The following is an 11295-nucleotide window of genomic DNA, read 5'->3' as shown; positions in this document are numbered from 1 at the left end:
CCGTCCAGGCGATCTCCTCGGATCCTCCGGTCTCCAACACGGCCTCGTAGCGGCTCACGGAAACGTCTCCGTGTCTCGCTGGTCTCGTTTATGTCTCCGGGACACGGATCTACGGCTCCAGGGTCCGCTCGGGTCCGGTCGGGTCCGGCGGGAAAGAGAAACGTCTTCTGGAACTTTCCCGAGGTCAAGAGTACCGCCCCCTCACGCACGAGCGGCCAATCACCATCGAGACGGCGAGTTTACAGGAGAATTAGCGCTTGATATTTGTTTTGCTGCTGAACCACTTACTGAACCGCTGAGGAACCTTTGAAATCGCTCATGGACTCATCAGGAAACGAGGAGCAGAAACTCTCATGAGGCTTTACTTCCACCACGTCATGGACGAGTCTTTCTGTCAAAGGAAACGGAGTTTGGACTAAAGTGGAGCAGCTTCACCTGACGCTCTGAAGCTCCTCAGGTCAGTCAGAGGCTCCTCAGGTCAGTCAGAAGCTCCTCAGGTCAGTCAGAAGCTCCTCAGGTCAGTCAGAGGCTCCTCAGGTCAGTCAGAAGCTCCTCAGGTCAGTCAGAAGCTCCTCAGGTCAGTCAGAGGCTCCTCAGGTCAGTCAGAGGCTCCTCAGGTCAGTCAGAAGCTCCTCAGGTCAGTCTGAAGCTCCTCAGGTCAGTCAGAAGCTCCTCAGGTCAGTCAGAGGCTCCTCAGGTCAGTCAGAGGCTCCTCAGGTCAGTCAGAGGCTCCTCAGGTCAGTCAGAGGCTCCTCAGGTCAGTCAGAGGCTCCTCAGGTCAGTCAGAAGCTCCTCAGGTCAGTCAGAGGCTCCTCAGGTCAGTCAGAAGCTCCTCAGGTCAGTCAGAGGCTCCTCAGGTCAGTCAGAGGCTCCTCAGGTCAGTCAGAGGCTCCTCAGGTCAGTCAGAGGCTCCTCAGGTCAGTCAGAGGCTCCTCAGGTCAGTCAGATGCTGTGTTTTATATTAGTTTCACCTTGTTCTTGTTGATGCGATACTTTCCTCACATGTGCGTGTCATGATGTGCTCGGTGATCAAAGTCACACAGAAGCGACAGGTCAGGTGACTCTAAACATAACATAATGATACATTTACCCCAAAAACTAAACATTCAACTAAACACAGTAGATTTTTGTGGCAGTTGTGGATAAGAATGAGCTGTATGTAGTAAGACAACAATAAAAGGACAACAGGCTTTAACCCGACCGAATCCGCGGGGTTTCAGGTCGACCCGCATCTCTAATATATATATATATATATAATATGTGTATAGCTCCTCCTGGAGGCTGTAGAGTGAATAACACAGGTGTATAGCTCCTCCTGGAGGCCGTAGAGTGAATAACACAGGTGTATAGCTCCTCCTGGAGGCCGTAGAGTGAATAACACGGGTGTATAGCTCCTCCTGGAGGCTGTAGAGTGAATAACACAGGTGTATAGCTCCTCCTGGAGGCTGTAGAGTGAATAACACAGGTGTATAGCTCCTCCTGGAGGCTGTAGAGTGAATAACACAGGTGTATAGCTCCTCCTGGAGGCTGTAGAGTGAATAACACGGGTGTATAGCGCCTCCTGGAGGCCGTAGACTGAATAACACAGGTGTATAGCTCCTCCTGGAGGCTGTAGAGTGAATAACACGGGTGTATAGCGCCTCCTGGAGGCCGTAGACTGAATAACACGGGTGTATAGCGCCTCCTGGAGGCCGTAGACTGAATAACACGGGTGTATAGCTCCTCCTGGAGGCTGTAGAGTGAATAACACAGGTGTATAGCTCCTCCTGGAGGCTGTAGAGTGAATAACACAGGTGTATAGCTCCTCCTGGAGGCTGTAGAGTGAATAACACAGGTGTATAGCTCCTCCTGGAGGCTGTAGAGTGAATAACACAGGTGTATAGCTCCTCCTGGAGGCTGTAGAGTGAATAACACAGGTGTATAGCTCCTCCTGGAGGCTGTAGAGTGAATAACACGGGTGTATAGCTCCTCCTGGAGGCTGTAGAGTGAATAACACAGGTGTATAGCTCCTCCTGGAGGCTGTAGAGTGAATAACACGGGTGTATAGCTCCTCCTGGAGGCTGTAGAGTGAATAACACAGGTGTATAGCTCCTCCTGGAGGCTGTAGAGTGAATAACACAGGTGTATAGCTCCTCCTGGAGGCTGTAGAGTGAATAACACAGGTGTATAGCTCCTCCTGGAGGCTGTAGAGTGAATAACACAGGTGTATAGCGCCTCCTGGAGGCCGTAGAGTGAATAACACAGGTGTATAGCTCCTCCTGGAGGCTGTAGAGTGAATAACACAGGTGTATAGCTCCTCCTGGAGGCTGTAGAGTGAATAACACAGGTGTATAGCTCCTCCTGGAGGCTGTAGAGTGAATAACACAGGTGTATAGCTCCTCCTGGAGGCCGTAGAGTGAATAACACAGGTGTATAGCGCCTCCTGGAGGCTGTAGAGTGAATAACACAGGTGTATAGCTCCTCCTGGAGGCCGTAGAGTGAATAACACAGGTGTATAGCTCCTCCTGGAGGCTGTAGAGTGAATAACACAGGTGTATAGCTCCTCCTGGAGGCTGTAGAGTGAATAACACAGGTGTATAGCTCCTCCTGGAGGCTGTAGAGTGAATAACACAGGTGTATAGCTCCTCCTGGAGGCTGTAGAGTGAATAACACAGGTGTATAGCTCCTCCTGGAGGCTGTAGAGTGAATAACACAGGTGTATAGCTCCTCCTGGAGGCTGTAGAGTGAATAACACAGGTGTATAGCTCCTCCTGGAGGCTGTAGAGTGAATAATACAGGTGTATAGCTCCTCCTGGAGGCTGTAGAGTGAATAACACAGGTGTATAGCGCCTCCTGGAGGCTGTAGAGTGAATAACACAGGTGTATAGCTCCTCCTGGAGGCTGTAGAGTGAATAACACAGGTGTATAGCTCCTCCTGGAGGCTGTAGAGTGAATAACACAGGTGTATAGCGCCTCCTGGAGGCCGTAGAGTGAATAACACAGGTGTATAGCTCCTCCTGGAGGCTGTAGAGTGAATAACACAGGTGTATAGCGCCTCCTGGAGGCTGTAGAGTGAATAACACAGGTGTATAGCTCCTCCTGGAGGCTGTAGAGTGAATAACACAGGTGTATAGCTCCTCCTGGAGGCTGTAGAGTGAATAACACAGGTGTATAGCGCCTCCTGGAGGCTGTAGAGTGAATAACACAGGTGTATAGCTCCTCCTGGAGGCTGTAGAGTGAATAACACAGGTGTATAGCGCCTCCTGGAGGCTGTAGAGTGAATAACACAGGTGTATAGCTCCTCCTGGAGGCCGTAGAGTGAATAACACAGGTGTATAGCTCCTCCTGGAGGCTGTAGAGTGAATAACACGGGTGTATAGCTCCTCCTGGAGGCTGTAGAGTGAATAACACAGGTGTATAGCTCCTCCTGGAGGCTGTAGAGTGAATAACACAGGTGTATAGCTCCTCCTGGAGGCTGTAGAGTGAATAACACGGGTGTATAGCTCCTCCTGGAGGCTGTAGAGTGAATAACACGGGTGTATAGCTCCTCCTGGAGGCTGTAGAGTGAATAACACAGGTGTATAGCGCCTCCTGGAGGCTGTAGAGTGAATAACACAGGTGTATAGCGCCTCCTGGAGGCCGTAGAGTGAATAACACAGGTGTATAGCGCCTCCTGGAGGCTGTAGAGTGAATAACACAGGTGTATAGCGCCTCCTGGAGGCTGTAGAGTGAATAACACAGGTGTATAGCTCCTCCTGGAGGCCGTAGAGTGAATAACACAGGTGTATAGCGCCTCCTGGAGGCTGTAGAGTGAATAACACAGGTGTATAGCGCCTCCTGGAGGCTGTAGAGTGAATAACACAGGTGTATAGCGCCTCCTGGAGGCTGTAGAGTGAATAACACAGGTGTATAGCTCCTCCTGGAGGCTGTAGAGTGAATAACACAGGTGTATAGCGCCTCCTGGAGGCTGTAGAGTGAATAACACAGGTGTATAGCGCCTCCTGGAGGCTGTAGAGTGAATAACACAGGTGTATAGCGCCTCCTGGAGGCTGTAGAGTGAATAACACAGGTGTATAGCTCCTCCTGGAGGCCGTAGAGTGAATAACACAGGTGTATAGCTCCTCCTGGAGGCTGTAGAGTGAATAACACGGGTGTATAGCTCCTCCTGGAGGCTGTAGAGTGAATAACACGGGTGTATAGCGCCTCCTGGAGGCTGTAGAGTGAATAACACGGGTGTATAGCGCCTCCTGGAGGCTGTAGAGTGAATAACACAGGTGTATAGCTCCTCCTGGAGGCTGTAGAGTGAATAACACAGGTGTATAGCTCCTCCTGGAGGCTGTAGAGTGAATAACACAGGTGTATAGCTCCTCCTGGAGGCTGTAGAGTGAATAACACAGGTGTATAGCGCCTCCTGGAGGCCGTAGAGTGAATAACACAGGTGTATAGCTCCTCCTGGAGGCTGTAGAGTGAATAACACAGGTGTATAGCGCCTCCTGGAGGCTGTAGAGTGAATAACACAGGTGTATAGCTCCTCCTGGAGGCTGTAGAGTGAATAACACAGGTGTATAGCGCCTCCTGGAGGCTGTAGAGTGAATAACACAGGTGTATAGTTCCTCCTGGAGGCTGTAGAGTGAATAACACAGGTGTATAGCTCCTCCTGGAGGCCGTAGAGTGAATAACACAGGTGTATAGCGCCTCCTGGAGGCCGTAGAGTGAATAACACAGGTGTATAGCGCCTCCTGGAGGCCGTAGAGTGAATAACACAGGTGTATAGCGCCTCCTGGAGGCCGTAGAGTGAATAACACAGGTGTATAGCTCCTCCTGGAGGCTGTAGAGTGAATAACACAGGTGTATAGTTCCTCCTGGAGGCTGTAGAGTGAATAACACAGGTGTATAGCTCCTCCTGGAGGCTGTAGAGTGAATAACACAGGTGTATAGCTCCTCCTGGAGGCCGTAGAGTGAATAACACAGGTGTATAGCGCCTCCTGGAGGCCGTAGAGTGAATAACACAGGTGTATAGCTCCTCCTGGAGGCTGTAGAGTGAATAACACAGGTGTATAGTTCCTCCTGGAGGCTGTAGAGTGAATAACACAGGTGTATAGCTCCTCCTGGAGGCTGTAGAGTGAATAACACAGGTGTATAGCTCCTCCTGGAGGCTGTAGAGTGAATAACACAGGTGTATAGCGCCTCCTGGAGGCCGTAGAGTGAATAACACAGGTGTATAGCTCCTCCTGGAGGCTGTAGAGTGAATAACACAGGTGTATAGCTCCTCCTGGAGGCTGTAGAGTGAATAACACAGGTGTATAGCTCCTCCTGGAGGCCGTAGAGTGAATAACACAGGTGTATAGCTCCTCCTGGAGGCTGTAGAGTGAATAACACAGGTGTATAGCGCCTCCTGGAGGCCGTAGAGTGAATAACACAGGTGTATAGCGCCTCCTGGAGGACGTAGAGTGAATAACACAGGTGTATAGCGCCTCCTGGAGGCCGTAGAGTGAATAACACAGGTGTATAGCTCCTCCTGGAGGCTGTAGAGTGAATAACACAGGTGTATAGCTCCTCCTGGAGGCTGTAGAGTGAATAACACAGGTGTATAGCGCCTCCTGGAGGCCGTAGAGTGAATAACACAGGTGTATAGCTCCTCCTGGAGGCTGTAGAGTGAATAACACGGGTGTATAGTTCCTCCTGGAGGCTGTAGAGTGAATAACACATGTGTATAGCGCCTCCTGGAGGCTGTAGAGTGAATAACACAGGTGTATAGCTCCTCCTGGAGGCCGTAGAGTGAATAACACAGGTGTATAGCGCCTCCTGGAGGCTGTAGAGTGAATAACACAGGTGTATAGCTCCTCCTGGAGGCTGTAGAGTGAATAACACAGGTGTATAGCGCCTCCTGGAGGCCGTAGAGTGAATAACACAGGTGTATAGCGCCTCCTGGAGGCTGTAGAGTGAATAACACAGGTGTATAGCTCCTCCTGGAGGCAGTAGAGTGAATAACACAGGTGTATAGCTCCTCCTGGAGGCTGTAGAGTGAATAACACAGGTGTATAGCTCCTCCTGGAGGCTGTAGAGTGAATAACACAGGTGTATAGCGCCTCCTGGAGGCCGTAGAGTGAATAACACAGGTGTATAGCGCCTCCTGGAGGCTGTAGAGTGAATAACACAGGTGTATAGCTCCTCCTGGAGGCTGTAGAGTGAATAACACGGGTGTATAGTTCCTCCTGGAGGCTGTAGAGTGAATAACACAGGTGTATAGCTCCTCCTGGAGGCTGTAGAGTGAATAATACAGGTGTATAGCGCCTCCTGGAGGCTGTAGAGTGAATAACACAGGTGTATAGCTCCTCCTGGAGGCTGTAGAGTGAATAACACAGGTGTATAGCGCCTCCTGGAGGCTGTAGAGTGAATAACACAGGTGTATAGCTCCTCCTGGAGGCTGTAGAGTGAATAACACAGGTGTATAGCGCCTCCTGGAGGCTGTAGAGTGAATAACACAGGTGTATAGCTCCTCCTGGAGGCCGTAGAGTGAATAACACAGGTGTATAGCGCCTCCTGGAGGCTGTAGAGTGAATAACACAGGTGTATAGCTCCTCCTGGAGGCCGTAGAGTGAATAACACAGGTGTATAGCGCCTCCTGGAGGCTGTAGAGTGAATAACACAGGTGTATAGCTCCTCCTGGAGGCTGTAGAGTGAATAACACAGGTGTATAGCGCCTCCTGGAGGCTGTAGAGTGAATAACACAGGTGTATAGCTCCTCCTGGAGGCTGTAGAGTGAATAACACAGGTGTATAGCGCCTCCTGGAGGCTGTAGAGTGAATAACACAGGTGTATAGCTCCTCCTGGAGGCTGTAGAGTGAATAACACAGGTGTATAGCGCCTCCTGGAGGCTGTAGAGTGAATAACACAGGTGTATAGCGCCTCCTGGAGGCTGTAGAGTGAATAACACAGGTGTATAGCTCCTCCTGGAGGCTGTAGAGTGAATAACACAGGTGTATAGCTCCTCCTGGAGGCTGTAGAGTGAATAACACAGGTGTATAGCTCCTCCTGGAGGCTGTAGAGTGAATAACACAGGTGTATAGCGCCTCCTGGAGGCTGTAGAGTGAATAACACAGGTGTATAGCTCCTCCTGGAGGCTGTAGAGTGAATAACACAGGTGTATAGCTCCTCCTGGAGGCCGTAGAGTGAATAACACAGGTGTATAGCTCCTCCTGGAGGCTGTAGAGTGAATAACACATGTGTATAGCGCCTCCTGGAGGCTGTAGAGTGAATAACACAGGTGTATAGCTCCTCCTGGAGGCTGTAGAGTGAATAACACAGGTGTATAGCTCCTCCTGGAGGCTGTAGAGTGAATAACACAGGTGTATAGCTCCTCCTGGAGGCCGTAGAGTGAATAACACAGGTGTATAGCGCCTCCTGGAGGCTGTAGAGTGAATAACACAGGTGTATAGCGCCTCCTGGAGGCCGTAGAGTGAATAACACAGGTGTATAGCGCCTCCTGGAGGCTGTAGAGTGAATAACACAGGTGTATAGCTCCTCCTGGAGGCCGTAGAGTGAATAACACAGGTGTATAGCGCCTCCTGGAGGCTGTAGAGTGAATAACACAGGTGTATAGCTCCTCCTGGAGGCTGTAGAGTGAATAACACAGGTGTATAGCGCCTCCTGGAGGCCGTAGAGTGAATAACACAGGTGTATAGCGCCTCCTGGAGGCTGTAGAGTGAATAACACAGGTGTATAGCTCCTCCTGGAGGCCGTAGAGTGAATAACACAGGTGTATAGCGCCTCCTGGAGGCCGTAGAGTGAATAACACAGGTGTATAGCGCCTCCTGGAGGCTGTAGAGTGAATAACACAGGTGTATAGCTCCTCCTGGAGGCTGTAGAGTGAATAACACAGGTGTATAGCGCCTCCTGGAGGCTGTAGAGTGAATAACACAGGTGTATAGCGCCTCCTGGAGGCTGTAGAGTGAATAACACAGGTGTATAGCGCCTCCTGGAGGCTGTAGAGTGAATAACACAGGTGTATAGCGCCTCCTGGAGGCTGTAGAGTGAATAACACAGGTGTATAGCGCCTCCTGGAGGCCGTAGAGTGAATAACACAGGTGTATAGCGCCTCCTGGAGGCCGTAGAGTGAATAAGACACAGACACAGGTCACACTGAACGATCCTTGTCTTTATTCTTGTTTTGTTTTGATATTCGTCTGTCGGGGTTTTGTTGGTTCTGGTCTTTTTTTGTCGTTTTCTCGTCAGTTTTTATTTAAATTAAAATGTTCGACACACTTATAAAAGACAGCATCTGCATAGAGTTGTCATCTTAGAGATCCATGAAGAAGAAGGAGGAGGGGGAGGGGTCAGGGTTCAAAGTTTCTCAGGTTGACGCCGCGACAGCGAGCGCCGCGCGTTGAGGCGCGGCCGCTTCGCGCTCGCTTCGCGCTCGCTTCGCGCCGCAGCCTCTCGTCTCACGTTTCTCACGTCACGGCAAAATCAGCCACAATGACTTCATTTGAGCCACTTCACGTAAATCTGCAGATATTTGTGTCAAAGTAAAAACTGTTTCTTTAATAAAGCTCTTAAATAAATATGACTTTTATTCACATCTTTCTGACTGATTTTGCCTTAAAGTCAGAGAAACGTTGAAACAGGAAGTCCCGCGGCGGCGTGCGCAGAGCCGGCGGCCGCGCCTCGCCGGTGCGCCGGCGTCGGTTGCCACGGTGACTCAGGGTTATGGGGGGGGGGAGGGGGGGGGAATACTGGCACGTCACATGAACTAAACAGCCAACAGCAGTACGAGATACGCTACGCACACATACACGCACACAAAAGAAACGGACACGGGTTGCATTTCCCGCCAGCGTTCACGGAGCCTCGCCGCCGCCCCCTGCAGGCCCGGAGGAGCTCACGCGCTCGCCTTCGGACGCCATTTTGAGGGGAAGTGGCACGGAATGACGTCAGAGAAACTACACTTGGAGCTGTTGCCGCCGCCTCAAGCAAGCACGAGTCCAGTCCGGCTTTACCCAAATCTAAAAGCTTCCGGGCCTGAGAGTCTACAGCCTTTAGGGTCTGTGGGTTTCAAGCTCTCAGGTCCAGGAGCTTTTAGATTTGGGTAAAGCTGTTGAGAATGACATTGGTTAAGGCGGGGCTTAAGTCTTTTGTCTCTGTGTTTTTTATTTATTTCCATCTGTTTTCTCGTTCCTTTGGCTCGTTCGGGTTTTTCTCGTTTCGTCTTTACTGAAGGACAAGAAACGACGAAACAATCGCTTTATTTCACGGCTGTTTCTGAACAAAATGGCGTCCGAACAGCCCGCCCCCCGCGGCCCGCCCCCGCGCTCGCCGGAGAAGCCCTTGTGTCTCGGGGATATTGCACGCTGCGTTCGGATTGGCCTGTGAGGCGAGAGGGGCGGGGCCTGGCGGCGGGCGAAGGTCGCGGCGTCGGCGAGACGAAACGCGGAGGAGGCGGAGTCTGCGGCGGGTTGTTTTTTTTTTCGTTTTCTACAAAATGGAGGGAAGCACTTTTCGCCAGGGGCGCCGTGGGCGGGGCCTCTGCGACGGGGGCTGAAGACGGACAGGTCTGCGCCGGGGGGGGGGGGGGGGGGGGGGGGGAGCGGCCAATCGGAGCGCGGGATTCGGCGGGATATGTATAAACAAAAATATTTACAAAAATGAAGAAAAGGTGAAAAGTGAAACGGGTAAATCTGTAAAAATATGTACAAAAATAACTTTGGCGAAACAAAAGTCTGAGGTCGGCGACGTTTGGAGAAATCAGACCCAAAGGGGTGAAAATATGGCACGAAACGCTGGAATGACGAGGATCCCGCGCCGCGACCGGGCCGGACCCGCCGCGCCGAAACCCGCGGGCGTTTCCTCCGCGCTCTGGCGGCGGAGGGGGCGGGGCACAGGCGAACGGTGGCGGGACATTTCTCTTGGATTTCTACATAGACATGCAAGTGGTTTTTTAATCTTTAAGATATTTACAATAATTACAGCACACAAGAAGAATCCAGGGGCATCGGACGAAACTGCGAGCATTCCATATTCAGTATCACTACGATAGAAGGGAAACAAAAGCCGTCGCTCCGCCGCGGCCGGTGGGAGGAGCCTCTGTCTCTGCGTGGTCATAATAATAAGGGCGACGTCCATAATACTGTCTCTGCGGCGGCGGCGCGGGACCCGGGGCCGGCTTCGCTCCGGGCGCTTCAGGAAGACGCCAATCATGTGAGGATCCAGGAGGCGGCGCTAAAGCGAGGGCTGCTCCTCCGGCCGGCGGCGCCGAAGCGTCTGCAGGTGATGTCCTCCCGGCGTCCGAGTCCCGCGCCGCGAACGCTCGCCGCCGTTACATCACTCCAGAAGGGTGTGGGCCTTTGTGGGTGTTCAGGTGTTTGTGTGTGTGTGAGACGGCAGCGCGAGCCGGGGGGGTCTTTACCGGGACCGGGGGGGGTCTTTACCGGGGGGGTCTTTACCGGGACCGGGGGGGTCTTTACCGGGACCGGGGGGGTCTTTACCGGGACCGGGGGGGTCTTTACCGGGGGGGTCTTTACCGGGACCGGGGGGGTCTTTACCGGGACCGGGGGGGTCTTTACCGGGAGGGTCTTTAGTCTTTACCGGGAGGGTTTTTACCGGGAAGGTATTTACTTAGAGGGTGTTTTACTGTGACTAAATTTTTTCGATTTTTTTCACGGACGATTTTTGTCACGGCCGATTTTTTTCACAACCGATTTTTGTCGGGCGATTTTTATAGCGACTGCTTTTTGTCATGGCCGATTTTTGTCACGGCCGATTTTTTTCACAACCGATTTTTGTCGGGCGATTTTTATAGCGACTGCTTTTTGTCATGGCCGAATTTTTTCACTATGGATTTTTGTCATGACCCTTTTTTTTATGACCGTTTTTTGTCATGGCCGATTTTTGTCACGGACGATTTTTTTCACAGCCGATTTTTGTCATGGCCGATTTTTTTCAAAACCGATTTTTTTTAAACCGATTTTTGTCATGGCCGATTTTTTTTTAAACCGATTTTTTTTTTCACAAACGATTTTTGTCATGGCCGAATTTTTTCACAACCGATTTTTTGTCATGGACGATTTTTTTCACGACCGATTTTTTTCATGGCCGATTTTTTTCAAAACCGATTTTTTTTAAAACCGATTTTTTTTTTCACAACCAATTTTTGTCATGGCCGATTTTTTTCACTATGGATTTTTGTAATGACCCTTTTTTTTGTGACCGTTTTTTGTCATGGCCGATTTTTATCACGGACGATTTTTTTCACGACCGATTTTTTTCATGGCCGATTTTTTTCAAAACCGATTTTCTTCACAACCGATTTTTGTCATG

This window comes from Gobius niger, assembly GCF_951799975.1.
Source record: "Gobius niger genome assembly, contig: SUPER_10_unloc_2, whole genome shotgun sequence".
In the NCBI taxonomy this organism is placed as follows: Eukaryota; Metazoa; Chordata; class Actinopteri; order Gobiiformes; family Gobiidae; genus Gobius; species Gobius niger.
Note: the sequence above shows the minus strand (reverse complement) of the source record.